At 45.9% G+C, this 19,032-nt stretch overlaps 8 non-coding genes across 8 annotated transcripts; all 8 read right to left on the minus strand.

Moving 5' to 3' along the window:
- Positions 1-1,901: 1,901 nt before the first annotated feature.
- LOC130331634 (U2 spliceosomal RNA) lies at positions 1,902-2,092 on the minus strand. Its single transcript, XR_008874501.1, has one exon. It is a non-coding gene; the product is annotated as a U2 spliceosomal RNA (small nuclear RNA).
- Positions 2,093-4,190: 2,098 nt separating this feature from the next.
- Positions 4,191-4,381, minus strand: LOC130331712 (U2 spliceosomal RNA). The gene has a single exon (XR_008874559.1). It is a non-coding gene; the product is annotated as a U2 spliceosomal RNA (small nuclear RNA).
- A 2,087-nt stretch (positions 4,382-6,468) lies between these two features.
- On the minus strand, positions 6,469-6,659 carry LOC130331581 (U2 spliceosomal RNA). Its single transcript, XR_008874454.1, has one exon. It is a non-coding gene; the product is annotated as a U2 spliceosomal RNA (small nuclear RNA).
- A 2,093-nt stretch (positions 6,660-8,752) lies between these two features.
- LOC130331713 (U2 spliceosomal RNA) lies at positions 8,753-8,943 on the minus strand. Its single transcript, XR_008874560.1, has one exon. It is a non-coding gene; the product is annotated as a U2 spliceosomal RNA (small nuclear RNA).
- Positions 8,944-11,036: 2,093 nt separating this feature from the next.
- Positions 11,037-11,227, minus strand: LOC130331714 (U2 spliceosomal RNA). Its single transcript, XR_008874561.1, has one exon. It is a non-coding gene; the product is annotated as a U2 spliceosomal RNA (small nuclear RNA).
- Positions 11,228-13,316: 2,089 nt separating this feature from the next.
- Positions 13,317-13,507, minus strand: LOC130331635 (U2 spliceosomal RNA). The gene has a single exon (XR_008874502.1). It is a non-coding gene; the product is annotated as a U2 spliceosomal RNA (small nuclear RNA).
- A 2,712-nt stretch (positions 13,508-16,219) lies between these two features.
- On the minus strand, positions 16,220-16,410 carry LOC130331717 (U2 spliceosomal RNA). The gene has a single exon (XR_008874564.1). It is a non-coding gene; the product is annotated as a U2 spliceosomal RNA (small nuclear RNA).
- A 2,099-nt stretch (positions 16,411-18,509) lies between these two features.
- Positions 18,510-18,700, minus strand: LOC130331715 (U2 spliceosomal RNA). Its single transcript, XR_008874562.1, has one exon. It is a non-coding gene; the product is annotated as a U2 spliceosomal RNA (small nuclear RNA).
- Positions 18,701-19,032: the final 332 nt, after the last annotated feature.

Below are 19,032 nucleotides of genomic sequence, written 5' to 3' on the forward strand. Positions count from 1 at the left end.
TAAATGCAATCCATAACCCGGATTTGCCAGGAACCCTTCTTACTCCTCCTACTTGCATGTGACACTGGGCTTAGGATCTGCATAGGAAACACACACACAAGCACACACCTACCTTTGTTGCCTGCAGATGCCTCCTCCTTGGCTGTCCCCAAACGGTATCAAACCAACACCCACGGGAAGCTGTAAGCATAGAGGACATGCCTGCACCCCATTGGACTTACCTGTGTGGGTTAAACCCGGGTTATTTGACAACCTATGGCGGTGATGGTTCTGCTCAGGCAGAGCAGTGCTGATGCTCCTCATAAAGCTGTCGCTGCTGTGAAGGTTCTAGGTGACATCACAAATCCCTATGGTTACATACACAACAAAGCTGGGTTGTTGTTGTTTACACTCTGCAAGGCCTGTGGAAGTGAGTGACATCATAGCACTGTAGTTCTGAGGGTTCTAGATGGATGCAACAATCTCCTGTTGCTTCTATGAAGGCCATAATAGACGACATCACCAAACAGCTCCATAGTCACATACACAGCAAAGGAGAGATGTTGTTTACACCTAGTGATGTCAGTGGTATTGAGTGACATCACAGCACAGTGCTAAGGCTCCTGGGCCTGGACACAGCAGCGGCTGCAATATCTCAACGGAGAATACGTTTATATATATGTGTGTGTGTGCGCGTATATATATATATATATATATATATATATATATATATATATATATATATTTCTCCGCCGAAATCACTTTTAAACCCATTTCCACCTTTTTTTCCCTTCTCTTCCTCTTACATTTTTTTTTTTCACGTTTTTTTACGTTTTTCTCCTTTTCGCCTCTTTTCTGGGCGTATTATTCTTCTTTTTCTTCTTTTTTTTCGTCTAATGCATACCCCATCAGTGCAGCAATGCTTATTCAATACCGCCAGCAGATGGAGACACTGGGGGATAATTTTCTAAGGATTTATACTGATTTTTCCTGTCTGAATTTGTCGCACAGAAAGTTGCAGGCCAAATATGTGTGACATTTCTGCGACTTTAGCTTCTAGAGCATTTTTACAACATTATACATAGGTGCTGAATACATAAAAAGCGACTGTTCAGCGACAGACAAGTCGCATCGGCTTAAAGTAGGCCAGAATGTCAGTCCATGTTGGAGCAGGTTTAGATACAGTCTAAAGTATAGATCTCAAAGTCTGTGCACAGAATTTAGCAAGGGCCTCGCACCTTCTGATGCATCAGGTAGGTGCACAATAGCATAGCCTAACCCTCTGTACTTTGGTCTATATTGATGCGGGACATAGACAGCCAGCTGATGACCAATCCATTAGTGCAATGGATGGCTGGAAGCATTTGTCTTTGCCTTTGCAATACCACAGAAGCAATGCATGGTCAATGTACAGCAATGACACACCTGTGTGAACAGCCAGGAGAAGCCCCCCCCCCCCATGTTAGGTTACATAGTTACATAGTTAGTACGGTCGAAAAAAGACATATGTCCATCAAGTTCAACCAGGGAATTAAGGGGTAGGGGTGTGGCGCGATATTGGGGAAGGGATGAGATTTTATATTTCTTCATAAGCATTAATCTTATTTTGTCAATTAGGAACATTCAGCACCCACCCGCTATCAAGGCAGCTGCCTATCATGTCATGCCCTACCTGCACAGGTGTGCTGGCTACTCAAATGATCCAATTAAGGAGGCCATTTAGTCAGCAGCAGCAGAAGTCCTGTGCCTGGACGCTCCAACAGCGGCCAGACACAAGCAGAAGCAGAAGCAGCAGAAGCAGCAGCAGCACCACCTTTTGTTTTTTGGCTGCAGCAGCAGCAAGGCCCACAGGGCTGGCTAGCTGGCTAGCCAGCAAGCAGGTAGCAATGAAAGTAGGAATCTTTCTTTTTAACCCTGTAAGGGGGTGGTGCACTGTACCCGAAGATACTGCCATATCGGGTCAATGCATAGGGCGACGGAAGCAAGCTTCGAAATCGGCCCCCGTTCTCAAAAATCCATTTAATATATGGTCCCCAGGTAGGGGACGTATCAGATATTAAACTGATAAGAACAGATACTACACTTGATCTTAGCCAAAAGGCCGAGAAGCGATAACCGTGAAAGGGGCGGGCCCAACAAGGTGCCCTTCATGGGCACTATCACTGCTTGCTGTCAGGGAGGCTGCCAGACAATTTTCCATGCACACTCTGGGCTGGGGGGCAGTCAACCACCAGTACACACAGCAGAACCTAAACCCATACCATTATTGCTAAGCAGCAAGACAGGGGCCCATTGCACTCCCACGGGGCCTTTTTAAATGCAATCCATAACCCGGATTTGCCAGGAACCCTTCTTACTCCTCCTACTTGCATGTGACACTGGGCTTAGGATCTGCATAGGAAACACACACACAAGCACACACCTACCTTTGTTGCCTGCAGATGCCTCCTTGGCTGTCCCCAAACGGTATCAAACCAACACCCACGGGAAGCTGTAAGCATAGAGGACATGCCTGCACCCCATTGGACTTACCTGTGTGGGTTAAACCCGGGTTATTTGACAACCTATGGCGGTGATGGTTCTGCTCAGGCAGAGCAGTGCTGATGCTCCTCATAAAGCTGTCGCTGCTGTGAAGGTTCTAGGTGACATCACAAATCCCTATGGTTACATACACAACAAAGCTGGGTTGTTGTTGTTTACACTCTGCAAGGCCTGTGGAAGTGAGTGACATCATAGCACTGTAGTTCTGAGGGTTCTAGATGGATGCAACAATCTCCTGTTGCTTCTATGAAGGCCATAATAGACGACATCACCAAACAGCTCCATAGTCACATACACAGCAAAGGAGAGATGTTGTTTACACCTAGTGATGTCAGTGGTATTGAGTGACATCACAGCACAGTGCTAAGGCTCCTGGGCCTGGACACAGCAGCGGCTGCAATATCTCAACGGAGAATACGTTTATATATATGTGTGTGTGTGCGCGTATATATATATATATATATATATATATATATATATATATATATATATATATATATATATATTTCTCCGCCGAAATCACTTTTAAACCCATTTCCACCTTTTTTTCCCTTCTCTTCCTCTTACTTTTTTTTCACGTTTTTCTCCTTTTCGCCTCTTTTCTGGGCGTATTATTCTTCTTTTTCTTCTTTTTTTTCGTCTAATGCATACCCCATCAGTGCAGCAATGCTTATTCAATACCGCCAGCAGATGGAGACACTGGGGGATAATTTTCTAAGGATTTATACTGATTTTTCCTGTCTGAATTTGTCGCACAGAAAGTTGCAGGCCAAATATGTGTGACATTTCTGCGACTTTAGCTTCTAGAGCATTTTTACAACATTATACATAGGTGCTGAATACATAAAAAGCGACTGTTCAGCGACAGACAAGTCGCATCGGCTGAAAGTAGGCCAGAATGTCAGTCCATGTTGGAGCAGGTTTAGATACAGTCTAAAGTATAGATCTCAAAGTCTGTGCACAGAATTTAGCAAGGGCCTCGCACCTTCTGATGCATCAGGTAGGTGCACAATAGCATAGCCTAACCCTCTGTACTTTGGTCTATATTGATGCGGGACATAGACAGCCAGCTGATGACCAATCCATTAGTGCAATGGATGGCTGGAAGCATTTGTCTTTGCCTTTGCAATACCACAGAAGCAATGCATGGTCAATGTACAGCAATGACACACCTGTGTGAACAGCCAGGAGACCCCCCCCCCCCCCCATGTTATGTTACATAGTTACATAGTTAGTACGGTCGAAAAAAGACATATGTCCATCAAGTTCAATCAGGGAATTAAGGGGTAGGGGTGTGGCGCGATATTGGGGAAGGGATGAGATTTTATATTTCTTCATAAGCATTAATCTTATTTTGTCAATTAGGAACATTCAGCACCCACCCGCTATCAAGGCAGCTGCCTATCATGTCATGCCCTACCTGCACAGGTGTGCTGGCTACTCAAATGATCCAATTAAGGAGGCCATTTAGTCAGCAGCAGCAGAAGTCCTGTGCCTGGACGCTCCAACAGCGGCCAGACACAAGCAGAAGCAGAAGCAGCAGAAGCAGCAGCAGCACCACCTTTTGTTTTTTGGCTGCAGCAGCAGCAAGGCCCACAGGGCTGGCTAGCTGGCTAGCCAGCAAGCAGGTAGCAATGAAAGTAGGAATCTTTCTTTTTAACCCTGTAAGGGGGTGGTGCACTGTACCCGAAGATACTGCCATATCGGGTCAATGCATAGGGCGACGGAAGCAAGCTTCGAAATCGGCCCCCGTTCTCAAAAATCCATTTAATATATGGTCCCCAGATAGGGGACGTATCAGATATTAAACTGATAAGAACAGATACTACACTTGATCTTAGCCAAAAGGCCGAGAAGCGATAACCGTGAAAGGGGCGGGCCCAACAAGGTGCCCTTCATGGGCACTATCACTGCTTGCTGTCAGGGAGGCTGCCAGACAATTTTCCATGCACACTCTGGGCTGGGGGGCAGTCAACCACCAGTACACACAGCAGAACCTAAACCCATACCATTATTGCTAAGCAGCAAGACAGGGGCCCATTGCACTCCCACGGGGCCTTTTTAAATGCAATCCATAACCCGGATTTGCCAGGAACCCTTCTTACTCCTCCTACTTGCATGTGACACTGGGCTTAGGATCTGCATAGGAAACACACACACAAGCACACACCTACCTTTGTTGCCTGCAGATGCCTCCTTGGCTGTCCCCAAACGGTATCAAACCAACACCCATGGGAAGCTGTAAGCATAGAGGACATGCCTGCACCCCATTGGACTTACCTGTGTGGGTTAAACCCGGGTTATTTGACAACCTATGGCGGTGATGGTTCTGCTCAGGCAGAGCAGTGCTGATGCTCCTCATAAAGCTGTCGCTGCTGTGAAGGTTCTAGGTGACATCACAAATCCCTATGGTTACATACACAACAAAGCTGGGTTGTTGTTGTTTACACTCTGCAAGGCCTGTGGAAGTGAGTGACATCATAGCACTGTAGTTCTGAGGGTTCTAGATGGATGCAACAATCTCCTGTTGCTTCTATGAAGGCCATAATAGACGACATCACCAAACAGCTCCATAGTCACATACACAGCAAAGGAGAGATGTTGTTTACACCTAGTGATGTCAGTGGTATTGAGTGACATCACAGCACAGTGCTAAGGCTCCTGGGCCTGGACACAGCAGCGGCTGCAATATCTCAACGGAGAATACGTTTATATATATGTGTGTGTGTGCGCGTATATATATATATATATATATATATATATATATATATATATATTTCTCCGCCGAAATCACTTTTAAACCTATTTCCACCTTTTTTTCCCTTCTCTTCCTCTTACTTTTTTTTCACGTTTTTTTACGTTTTTCTCCTTTTCGCCTCTTTTCTGGGCGTATTATTCTTCTTTTTCTTCTTTTTTTTCGTCTAATGCATACCCCATCAGTGCAGCAATGCTTATTCAATACCGCCAGCAGATGGAGACACTGGGGGATAATTTTCTAAGGATTTATACTGATTTTTCCTGTCTGAATTTGTCGCACAGAAAGTTGCAGGCCAAATATGTGTGACATTTCTGCGACTTTAGCTTCTAGAGCATTTTTACAACATTATACATAGGTGCTGAATACATAAAAAGCGACTGTTCAGCGACAGACAAGTCGCATCGGCTGAAAGTAGGCCAGAATGTCAGTCCATGTTGGAGCAGGTTTAGATACAGTCTAAAGTATAGATCTCAAAGTCTGTGCACAGAATTTAGCAAGGGCCTCGCACCTTCTGATGCATCAGGTAGGTGCACAATAGCATAGCCTAACCCTCTGTACTTTGGTCTATATTGATGCGGGACATAGACAGCCAGCTGATGACCAATCCATTAGTGCAATGGATGGCTGGAAGCATTTGTCTTTGCCTTTGCAATACCACAGAAGCAATGCATGGTCAATGTACAGCAATGACACACCTGTGTGAACAGCCAGGAGACCCCCCCCCCCCATGTTATGTTACATAGTGACATAGTTAGTACGGTCGAAAAAAGACATATGTCCATCAAGTTCAACCAGGGAATTAAGGGGTAGGGGTGTGGCGCGATATTGGGGAAGGGATGAGATTTTATATTTCTTCATAAGCATTAATCTTATTTTGTCAATTAGGAACATTCAGCACCCACCCGCTATCAAGGCAGCTGCCTATCATGTCATGCCCTACCTGCACAGGTGTGCTGGCTACTCAAATGATCCAATTAAGGAGGCCATTTAGTCAGCAGCAGCAGAAGTCCTGTGCCTGGACGCTCCAACAGCGGCCAGACACAAGCAGAAGCAGAAGCAGCAGAAGCAGCAGCAGCACCACCTTTTGTTTTTTGGCTGCAGCAGCAGCAAGGCCCACAGGGCTGGCTAGCTGGCTAGCCAGCAAGCAGGTAGCAATGAAAGTAGGAATCTTTCTTTTTAACCCTGTAAGGGGGTGGTGCACTGTACCCGAAGATACTGCCATATCGGGTCAATGCATAGGGCGACAGAAGCAAGCTTCGAAATCGGCCCCCGTTCTCAAAAATCCATTTAATATATGGTCCCCAGATAGGGGACGTATCAGATATTAAACTGATAAGAACAGATACTACACTTGATCTTAGCCAAAAGGCCGAGAAGCGATAACCGTGAAAGGGGCGGGCCCAACAAGGTGCCCTTCATGGGCACTATCACTGCTTGCTGTCAGGGAGGCTGCCAGACAATTTTCCATGCACACTCTGGGCTGGGGGGCAGTCAACCACCAGTACACACAGCAGAACCTAAACCCATACCATTATTGCTAAGCAGCAAGACAGGGGCCCATTGCACTCCCACGGGGCCTTTTTAAATGCAATCCATAACCCGGATTTGCCAGGAACCCTTCTTACTCCTCCTACTTGCATGTGACACTGGGCTTAGGATCTGCATAGGAAACACACACACAAGCACACACCTACCTTTGTTGCCTGCAGATGCCTCCTTGGCTGTCCCCAAACGGTATCAAACCAACACCCACGGGAAGCTGTAAGCATAGAGGACATGCCTGCACCCCATTGGACTTACCTGTGTGGGTTAAACCCGGGTTATTTGACAACCTATGGCGGTGATGGTTCTGCTCAGGCAGAGCAGTGCTGATGCTCCTCATAAAGCTGTCGCTGCTGTGAAGGTTCTAGGTGACATCACAAATCCCTATGGTTACATACACAACAAAGCTGGGTTGTTGTTGTTTACACTCTGCAAGGCCTGTGGAAGTGAGTGACATCATAGCACTGTAGTTCTGAGGGTTCTAGATGGATGCAACAATCTCCTGTTGCTTCTATGAAGGCCATAATAGACGACATCACCAAACAGCTCCATAGTCACATACACAGCAAAGGAGAGATGTTGTTTACACCTAGTGATGTCAGTGGTATTGAGTGACATCACAGCACAGTGCTAAGGCTCCTGGGCCTGGACACAGCAGCGGCTGCAATATCTCAACGGAGAATACGTTTATATATATGTGTGTGTGTGCGCGTGTATATATATATATATATATATATATATATATATATATATATATATATTTCTCCGCCGAAATCACTTTTAAACCCATTTCCACCTTTTTTTCCCTTCTCTTCCTCTTACTTTTTTTTCACGTTTTTTTACGTTTTTCTCCTTTTCGCCTCTTTTCTGGGCGTATTATTCTTCTTTTTCTTCTTTTTTTTCGTCTAATGCATACCCCATCAGTGCAGCAATGCTTATTCAATACCGCCAGCAGATGGAGACACTGGGGGATAATTTTCTAAGGATTTATACTGATTTTTCCTGTCTGAATTTGTCGCACAGAAAGTTGCAGGCCAAATATGTGTGACATTTCTGCGACTTTAGCTTCTAGAGCATTTTTACAACATTATACATAGGTGCTGAATACATAAAAAGCGACTGTTCAGCGACAGACAAGTCGCATCGGCTGAAAGTAGGCCAGAATGTCAGTCCATGTTGGAGCAGGTTTAGATACAGTCTAAAGTATAGATCTCAAAGTCTGTGCACAGAATTTAGCAAGGGCCTCGCACCTTCTGATGCATCAGGTAGGTGCACAATAGCATAGCCTAACCCTCTGTACTTTGGTCTATATTGATGCGGGACATAGACAGCCAGCTGATGACCAATCCATTAGTGCAATGGATGGCTGGAAGCATTTGTCTTTGCCTTTGCAATACCACAGAAGCAATGCATGGTCAATGTACAGCAATGACACACCTGTGTGAACAGCCAGGAGACCCCCCCCCCCCATGTTATGTTACATAGTTACATAGTTAGTACGGTCGAAAAAAGACATATGTCCATCAAGTTCAACCAGGGAATTAAGGGGTAGGGGTGTGGCGCGATATTGGGGAAGGGATGAGATTTTATATTTCTTCATAAGCATTAATCTTATTTTGTCAATTAGGAACATTCAGCACCCACCCGCTATCAAGGCAGCTGCCTATCATGTCATGCCCTACCTGCACAGGTGTGCTGGCTACTCAAATGATCCAATTAAGGAGGCCATTTAGTCAGCAGCAGCAGAAGTCCTGTGCCTGGACGCTCCAACAGCGGCCAGACACAAGCAGAAGCAGAAGCAGCAGAAGCAGCAGCAGCACCACCTTTTGTTTTTTGGCTGCAGCAGCAGCAAGGCCCACAGGGCTGGCTAGCTGGCTAGCCAGCAAGCAGGTAGCAATGAAAGTAGGAATCTTTCTTTTTAACCCTGTAAGGGGGTGGTGCACTGTACCCGAAGATACTGCCATATCGGGTCAATGCATAGGGCGACGGAAGCAAGCTTCGAAATCGGCCCCCGTTCTCAAAAATCCATTTAATATATGGTCCCCAGATAGGGGACGTATCAGATATTAAACTGATAAGAACAGATACTACACTTGATCTTAGCCAAAAGGCCGAGAAGCGATAACCGTGAAAGGGGCGGGCCCAACAAGGTGCCCTTCATGGGCACTATCACTGCTTGCTGTCAGGGAGGCTGCCAGACAATTTTCCATGCACACTCTGGGCTGGGGGGCAGTCAACCACCAGTACACACAGCAGAACCTAAACCCATACCATTATTGCTAAGCAGCAAGACAGGGGCCCATTGCACTCCCACGGGGCCTTTTTAAATGCAATCCATAACCCGGATTTGCCAGGAACCCTTCTTACTCCTCCTACTTGCATGTGACACTGGGCTTAGGATCTGCATAGGAAACACACACACAAGCACACACCTACCTTTGTTGCCTGCAGATGCCTCCTTGGCTGTCCCCAAACGGTATCAAACCAACACCCACGGGAAGCTGTAAGCATAGAGGACATGCCTGCACCCCATTGGACTTACCTGTGTGGGTTAAACCCGGGTTATTTGACAACCTATGGCGGTGATGGTTCTGCTCAGGCAGAGCAGTGCTGATGCTCCTCATAAAGCTGTCGCTGCTGTGAAGGTTCTAGGTGACATCACAAATCCCTATGGTTACATACACAACAAAGCTGGGTTGTTGTTGTTTACACTCTGCAAGGCCTGTGGAAGTGAGTGACATCATAGCACTGTAGTTCTGAGGGTTCTAGATGGATGCAACAATCTCCTGTTGCTTCTATGAAGGCCATAATAGACGACATCACCAAACAGCTCCATAGTCACATACACAGCAAAGGAGAGATGTTGTTTACACCTAGTGATGTCAGTGGTATTGAGTGACATCACAGCACAGTGCTAAGGCTCCTGGGCCTGGACACAGCAGCGGCTGCAATATCTCAACGGAGAATACGTTTATATATATGTGTGTGTGTGCGCGTATATATATATATATATATATATATATATATATATATATATATATATTTCTCTGCCGAAATCACTTTTAAACCCATTTCCACCTTTTTTTCCCTTCTCTTCCTCTTACTTTTTTTTCACGTTTTTTTACGTTTTTCTCCTTTTCGCCTCTTTTCTGGGCGTATTATTCTTCTTTTTCTTCTTTTTTTTCATCTAATGCATACCCCATCAGTGCAGCAATGCTTATTCAATACCGCCAGCAGATGGAGACACTGGGGGATAATTTTCTAAGGATTTATACTGATTTTTCCTGTCTGAATTTGTCGCACAGAAAGTTGCAGGCCAAATATGTGTGACATTTCTGCGACTTTAGCTTCTAGAGCATTTTTACAACATTATACATAGGTGCTGAATACATAAAAAGCGACTGTTCAGCGACAGACAAGTCGCATCGGCTGAAAGTAGGCCAGAATGTCAGTCCATGTTGGAGCAGGTTTAGATACAGTCTAAAGTATAGATCTCAAAGTCTGTGCACAGAATTTAGCAAGGGCCTCGCACCTTCTGATGCATCAGGTAGGTGCACAATAGCATAGCCTAACCCTCTGTACTTTGGTCTATATTGATGCGGGACATAGACAGCCAGCTGATGACCAATCCATTAGTGCAATGGATGGCTGGAAGCATTTGTCTTTGCCTTTGCAATACCACAGAAGCAATGCATGGTCAATGTACAGCAATGACACACCTGTGTGAACAGCCAGGAGACCCCCCCCCCCCCCATGTTATGTTACATAGTTACATAGTTAGTACGGTCGAAAAAAGACATATGTCCATCAAGTTCAACCAGGGAATTAAGGGGTAGGGGTGTGGCGCGATATTGGGGAAGGGATGAGATTTTATATTTCTTCATAAGCATTAATCTTATTTTGTCAATTAGGAACATTCAGCACCCACCCGCTATCAAGGCAGCTGCCTATCATGTCATGCCCTACCTGCACAGGTGTGCTGGCTACTCAAATGATCCAATTAAGGAGGCCATTTAGTCAGCAGCAGCAGAAGTCCTGTGCCTGGACGCTCCAACAGCGGCCAGACACAAGCAGAAGCAGAAGCAGCAGAAGCAGCAGCAGCACCACCTTTTGTTTTTTGGCTGCAGCAGCAGCAAGGCCCACAGGGCTGGCTAGCTGGCTAGCCAGCAAGCAGGTAGCAATGAAAGTAGGAATCTTTCTTTTTAACCCTGTAAGGGGGTGGTGCACTGTACCCGAAGATACTGCCATATCGGGTCAATGCATAGGGCGACGGAAGCAAGCTTCGAAATCGGCCCCCGTTCTCAAAAATCCATTTAATATATGGTCCCCAGATAGGGGACGTATCAGATATTAAACTGATAAGAACAGATACTACACTTGATCTTAGCCAAAAGGCCGAGAAGCGATAACCGTGAAAGGGGCGGGCCCAACAAGGTGCCCTTCATGGGCACTATCACTGCTTGCTGTCAGGGAGGCTGCCAGACAATTTTCCATGCACACTCTGGGCTGGGGGGCAGTCAACCACCAGTACACACAGCAGAACCTAAACCCATACCATTATTGCTAAGCAGCAAGACAGGGGCCCATTGCACTCCCACGGGGCCTTTTTAAATGCAATCCATAACCCGGATTTGCCAGGAACCCTTCTTACTCCTCCTACTTGCATGTGACACTGGGCTTAGGATCTGCATAGGAAACACACACACAAGCACACACCTACCTTTGTTGCCTGCAGATGCCTCCTTGGCTGTCCCCAAACGGTATCAAACCAACACCCACGGGAAGCTGTAAGCATAGAGGACATGCCTGCACCCCATTGGACTTACCTGTGTGGGTTAAACCCGGGTTATTTGACAACCTATGGCGGTGATGGTTCTGCTCAGGCAGAGCAGTGCTGATGCTCCTCATAAAGCTGTCGCTGCTGTGAAGGTTCTAGGTGACATCACAAATCCCTATGGTTACATACACAACAAAGCTGGGTTGTTGTTGTTTACACTCTGCAAGGCCTGTGGAAGTGAGTGACATCATAGCACTGTAGTTCTGAGGGTTCTAGATGGATGCAACAATCTCCTGTTGCTTCTATGAAGGCCATAATAGACGACATCACCAAACAGCTCCATAGTCACATACACAGCAAAGGAGAGATGTTGTTTACACCTAGTGATGTCAGTGGTATTGAGTGACATCACAGCACAGTGCTAAGGCTCCTGGGCCTGGACACAGCAGCGGCTGCAATATCTCAACGGAGAATACGTTTATATATATGTGTGTGTGTGCGCGTATATATATATATATATATATATATATATATATATATATATATATTTCTCTGCCGAAATCACTTTTAAACCCATTTCCACCTTTTTTTCCCTTCTCTTCCTCTTACTTTTTTTTCACGTTTTTTTACGTTTTTCTCCTTTTCGCCTCTTTTCTGGGCGTATTATTCTTCTTTTTCTTCTTTTTTTTCGTCTAATGCATACCCCATCAGTGCAGCAATGCTTATTCAATACCGCCAGCAGATGGAGACACTGGGGGATAATTTTCTAAGGATTTATACTGATTTTTCCTGTCTGAATTTGTCGCACAGAAAGTTGCAGGCCAAATATGTGTGACATTTCTGCGACTTTAGCTTCTAGAGCATTTTTACAACATTATACATAGGTGCTGAATACATAAAAAGCGACTGTTCAGCGACAGACAAGTCGCATCGGCTGAAAGTAGGCCAGAATGTCAGTCCATGTTGGAGCAGGTTTAGATACAGTCTAAAGTATAGATCTCAAAGTCTGTGCACAGAATTTAGCAAGGGCCTCGCACCTTCTGATGCATCAGGTAGGTGCACAATAGCATAGCCTAACCCTCTGTACTTTGGTCTATATTGATGCGGGACATAGACAGCCAGCTGATGACCAATCCATTAGTGCAATGGATGGCTGGAAGCATTTGTCTTTGCCTTTGCAATACCACAGAAGCAATGCATGGTCAATGTACAGCAATGACACACCTGTGTGAACAGCCAGGAGACCCCCCCCCCCCATGTTATGTTACATAGTTACATAGTTAGTACGGTCGAAAAAAGACATATGTCCATCAAGTTCAATCAGGGAATTAAGGGGTAGGGGTGTGGCGCGATATTGGGGAAGGGATGAGATTTTATATTTCTTCATAAGCATTAATCTTATTTTGTCAATTAGGAACATTCAGCACCCACCCGCTATCAAGGCAGCTGCCTATCATGTCATGCCCTACCTGCACAGGTGTGCTGGCTACTCAAATGATCCAATTAAGGAGGCCATTTAGTCAGCAGCAGCAGAAGTCCTGTGCCTGGACGCTCCAACAGCGGCCAGACACAAGCAGAAGCAGAAGCAGCAGAAGCAGCAGCAGCACCACCTTTTGTTTTTTGGCTGCAGCAGCAGCAAGGCCCACAGGGCTGGCTAGCTGGCTAGCCAGCAAGCAGGTAGCAATGAAAGTAGGAATCTTTCTTTTTAACCCTGTAAGGGGGTGGTGCACTGTACCCGAAGATACTGCCATATCGGGTCAATGCATAGGGCGACGGAAGCAAGCTTCGAAATCGTCCCCCGTTCTCAAAAATCCATTTAATATATGGTCCCCAGATAGGGGACGTATCAGATATTAAACTGATAAGAACAGATACTACACTTGATCTTAGCCAAAAGGCCGAGAAGCGATAACCGTGAAAGGGGCGGGCCCAACAAGGTGCCCTTCATGGGCACTATCACTGCTTGCTGTCAGGGAGGCTGCCAGACAATTTTCCATGCACACTCTGGGCTGGGGGGCAGTCAACCACCAGTACACACAGCAGAACCTAAACCCATACCATTATTGCTAAGCAGCAAGACAGGGGCCCATTGCACTCCCACGGGGCCTTTTTAAATGCAATCCATAACCCGGATTTGCCAGGAACCCTTCTTACTCCTCCTACTTGCATGTGACACTGGGCTTAGGATCTGCATAGGAAACACACACACAAGCACACACCTACCTTTGTTGCCTGCAGATGCCTCCTTGGCTGTCCCCAAACGGTATCAAACCAACACCCACGGGAAGCTGTAAGCATAGAGGACATGCCTGCACCCCATTGGACTTACCTGTGTGGGTTAAACCCGGGTTATTTGACAACCTATGGCGGTGATGGTTCTGCTCAGGCAGAGCAGTGCTGATGCTCCTCATAAAGCTGTCGCTGCTGTGAAGGTTCTAGGTGACATCACAAATCCCTATGGTTACATACACAACAAAGCTGGGTTGTTGTTGTTTACACTCTGCAAGGCCTGTGGAAGTGAGTGACATCATAGCACTGTAGTTCTGAGGGTTCTAGATGGATGCAACAATCTCCTGTTGCTTCTATGAAGGCCATAATAGACGACATCACCAAACAGCTCCATAGTCACATACACAGCAAAGGAGAGATGTTGTTTACACCTAGTGATGTCAGTGGTATTGAGTGACATCACAGCACAGTGCTAAGGCTCCTGGGCCTGGACACAGCAGCGGCTGCAATATCTCAACGGAGAATACGTTTATATATGTGTGTGTGTGCGCGTATATATATATATATATATATATATTTCTCCGCCGAAATCACTTTTAAACCCATTTCCACCTTTTTTTCCCTTCTCTTCCTCTTACTTTTTTTTCACGTTTTTTTACGTTTTTCTCCTTTTCGCCTCTTTTCTGGGCGTATTATTCTTCTTTTTCTTCTTTTTTTTCGTCTAATGCATACCCCATCAGTGCAGCAATGCTTATTCAATACCGCCAGCAGATGGAGACACTGGGGGATAATTTTCTAAGGATTTATACTGATTTTTCCTATCAAACCAACACCCACGGGAAGCTGTAAGCATAGAGGACATGCCTGCACCCCATTGGACTTACCTGTGTGGGTTAAACCCGGGTTATTTGACAACCTATGGCGGTGATGGTTCTGCTCAGGCAGAGCAGTGCTGATGCTCCTCATAAAGCTGTCGCTGCTGTGAAGGTTCTAGGTGACATCACAAATCCCTACAGCTCCATAGTCACATACACAGCAAAGGAGAGATGTTGTTTACACCTAGTGATGTCAGTGGTATTGAGTGACATCACAGCACAGTGCTAAGGCTCCTGGGCCTGGACACAGCAGCGGCTGCAATATCTCAACGGAGAATACGTTTATATATATGTGTGTGTGTGCGCGTATATATATATATATATATATATATATATATATATATTTCTCCGCCGAAATCACTTTTAAACCCATTTCCACCTTTTTTTCCCTTCTCTTCCTCTTACTTTTTTTTCACGTTTTTTTACGTTTTTCTCCTTTTCGCCTCTTTTCTGGGCGTATTATTCTTCTTTTTCTTCTTTTTTTTCGTCTAATGCATACCCCATCAGTGCAGCAATGCTTATTCAATACCGCCAGCAGATGGAGACACTGGGGGATAATTTTCTAAGGATTTATACTGATTTTTCCTGTCTGAATTTGTCGCACAGAAAGTTGCAGGCCAAATATGTGTGACATTTCTGCGACTTTAGCTTCTAGAGCATTTTTACAACATTATACATAGGTGCTGAATACATAAAAAGCGACTGTTCAGCGACAGACAAGTCGCATCGGCTGAAAGTAGGCCAGAATGTCAGTCCATGTTGGAGCAGGTTTAGATACAGTCTAAAGTATAGATCTCAAAGTCTGTGCACAGAATTTAGCAAGGGCCTCGCACCTTCTGATGCATCAGGTAGGTGCACAATAGCATAGCCTAACCCTCTGTACTTTGGTCTATATTGATGCGGGACATAGACAGCCAGCTGATGACCAATCCATTAGTGCAATGGATGGCTGGAAGCATTTGTCTTTGCCTTTGCAATACCACAGAAGCAATGCATGGTCAATGTACAGCAATGACACACCTGTGTGAACAGCCAGGAGACCCCCCCCCCCCCCCATGTTATGTTACATAGTTACATAGTTAGTACGGTCGAAAAAAGACATATGTCCATCAAGTTCAACCAGGGAATTAAGGGGTAGGGGTGTGGCGCGATATTGGGGAAGGGATGAGATTTTATATTTCTTCATAAGCATTAATCTTATTTTGTCAATTAGGAACATTCAGCACCCACCCGCTATCAAGGCAGCTGCCTATCATGTCATGCCCTACCTGCACAGGTGTGCTGGCTACTCAAATGATCCAATTAAGGAGGCCATTTAGTCAGCAGCAGCAGAAGTCCTGTGCCTGGATGCTCCAACAGCGGCCAGACACAAGCAGAAGCAGAAGCAGCAGAAGCAGCAGCAGCACCACCTTTTGTTTTTTGGCTGCAGCAGCAGCAAGGCCCACAGGGCTGGCTAGCTGGCTAGCCAGCAAGCAGGTAGCAATGAAAGTAGGAATCTTTCTTTTTAACCCTGTAAGGGGGTGGTGCACTGTACCCGAAGATACTGCCATATCGGGTCAATGCATAGGGCGACGGAAGCAAGCTTCAAAATCGGCCCCCGTTCTCAAAAATCCATTTAATATATGGTCCCCAGATAGGGGACGTATCAGATATTAAACTGATAAGAACAGATACTACACTTGATCTTAGCCAAAAGGCCGAGAAGCGATAACCGTGAAAGGGGCGGGCCCAACAAGGTGCCCTTCATGGGCACTATCACTGCTTGCTGTCAGGGAGGCTGCCAGACAATTTTCCATGCACACTCTGGGCTGGGGGGCAGTCAACCACCAGTACACACAGCAGAACCTAAACCCATACCATTATTGCTAAGCAGCAAGACAGGGGCCCATTGCACTCCCACGGGGCCTTTTTAAATGCAATCCATAACCCGGATTTGCCAGGAACCCTTCTTACTCCTCCTACTTGCATGTGACACTGGGCTTAGGATCTGCATAGGAAACACACACACAAGCACACACCTACCTTTGTTGCCTGCAGATGCCTCCTTGGCTGTCCCCAAACGGTATCAAACCAACACCCACGGGAAGCTGTAAGCATAGAGGACATGCCTGCACCCCATTGGACTTACCTGTGTGGGTTAAACCCGGGTTATTTGACAACCTATGGCGGTGATGGTTCTGCTCAGGCAGAGCAGTGCTGATGCTCCTCATAAAGCTGTCGCTGCTGTGAAGGTTCTAGGTGACATCACAAATCCCTATGGTTACATACACAACAAAGCTGGGTTGTTGTTGTTTACACTCTGCAAGGCCTGTGGAAGTGAGTGACATCATAGCACTGTAGTTCTGAGGGTTCTAGATGGATGCAACAATCTCCTGTTGCTTCTATGAAGGCCATAATAGACGACATCACCAAACAGCTCCATAGTCACATACACAGCAAAGGAGAGATGTTGTTTACACCTAGTGATGTCAGTGGTATTGAGTGACATCACAGCACAGTGCTAAGGCTCCTGGGCCTGGACACAGCAGCGGCTGCAATATCTCAACGGAGAATACGTTTATATATATGTGTGTGTGTGCGCGTATATATATATATATATATATATATATATATATATATATATATATATATTTCTCCGCCGAAATCACTTTTAAACCCATTTCCACCTTTTTTTCCCTTCTCTTCCTCTTACTTTTTTTTCACGTTTTTTTACGTTTTTCTCCTTTTCGCCTCTTTTCTGGGCGTATTATTCTTCTTTTTCTTCTTTTTTTTCGTCTAATGCATACCCCATCAGTGCAGCAATGCTTATTCAATACCGCCAGCAGATGGAGACACTGGGGGATAATTTTCTAAGGATTTATACTGATTTTTCCTGTCTGAATTTGTCGCACAGAAAGTTGCAGGCCAAATATGTGTGACATTTCTGCGACTTTAGCTTCTAGAGCATTTTTACAACATTATACATAGGTGCTGAATACATAAAAAGCGACTGTTCAGCGACAGACAAGTCGCATCGGCTGAAAGTAGGCCAGAATGTCAGTCCATGTTGGAGCAGGTTTAGATACAGTCTAAAGTATAGATCTCAAAGTCTGTGCACAGAATTTAGCAAGGGCCTCGCACCTTCTGATGCATCAGGTAGGTGCACAATAGCATAGCCTAACCCTCTGTACTTTGGTCTATATTGATGCGGGACATAGACAGCCAGCTGATGACCAATCCATTAGTGCAATGGATGGCTGGAAGCATTTGTCTTTGCCTTTGCAATACCACAGAAGCAATGCATGGTCAATGTACAGCAATGACACACCTGTGTGAACAGCCAGGAGACCCCCCCCCCCCCCCCCCATGTTATGTTACATAGTTACATAGTTAGTACGGTCGAAAAAAGACATATGTCCATCAAGTTCAACCAGGGAATTAAGGGGTAGGGGTGTGGCGCGATATTGGGGAAGGGATGAGATTTTATATTTCTTCATAAGCATTAATCTTATTTTGTCAATTAGGAACATTCAGCACCCACCCGCTATCAAGGCAGCTGCCTATCATGTCATGCCCTACCTGCACAGGTGTGCTGGCTACTCAAATGATCCAATTAAGGAGGCCATTTAGTCAGCAGCAGCAGAAGTCCTGTGCCTGGACGCTCCAACAGCGGCCAGACACAAGCAGAAGCAGAAGCAGCAGAAGCAGCAGCAGCACCACCTTTTGTTTTTTGGCTGCAGCAGCAGCAAGGCCCACAGGGCTGGCTAGCTGGCTAGCCAGCAAGCAGGTAGCAATGAAAGTAGGAATCTTTCTTTTTAACCCTGTAAGGGGGTGGTGCACTGTACCCGAAGATACTGCCATATCGGGTCAATGCATAGGGCGACGGAAGCAAGCTTCGAAATCGGCCCCCGTTCTCAAAAATCCATTTAATATATGGTCCCCAGATAGGGGACGTATCAGATATTAAACTGATAAGAACAGATACTACACTTGATCTTAGCCAAAAGGCCGAGAAGCGATAACCGTGAAAGGGGCGGGCCCAACAAGGTGCCCTTCATGGGCACTATCACTGCTTGCTGTCAGGGAGGCTGCCAGACAATTTTCCATGCACACTCTGGGCTGGGGGGCAGTCAACCACCAGTACACACAGCAGAACCTAAACCCATACCATTATTGCTAAGCAGCAAGACAGGGGCCCATTGCACTCCCACGGGGCCTTTTTAAATGCAATCCATAACCCGGATTTGCCAGGAACCCTTCTTACTCCTCCTACTTGCATGTGACACTGGGCTTAGGATCTGCATAGGAAACACACACACAAGCACACACCTACCTTTGTTGCCTGCAGATGC

The sequence above is a fragment of the Hyla sarda genome, unplaced genomic scaffold (assembly GCF_029499605.1).
Source record: "Hyla sarda isolate aHylSar1 unplaced genomic scaffold, aHylSar1.hap1 scaffold_353, whole genome shotgun sequence".
In the NCBI taxonomy this organism is placed as follows: Eukaryota; Metazoa; Chordata; class Amphibia; order Anura; family Hylidae; genus Hyla; species Hyla sarda.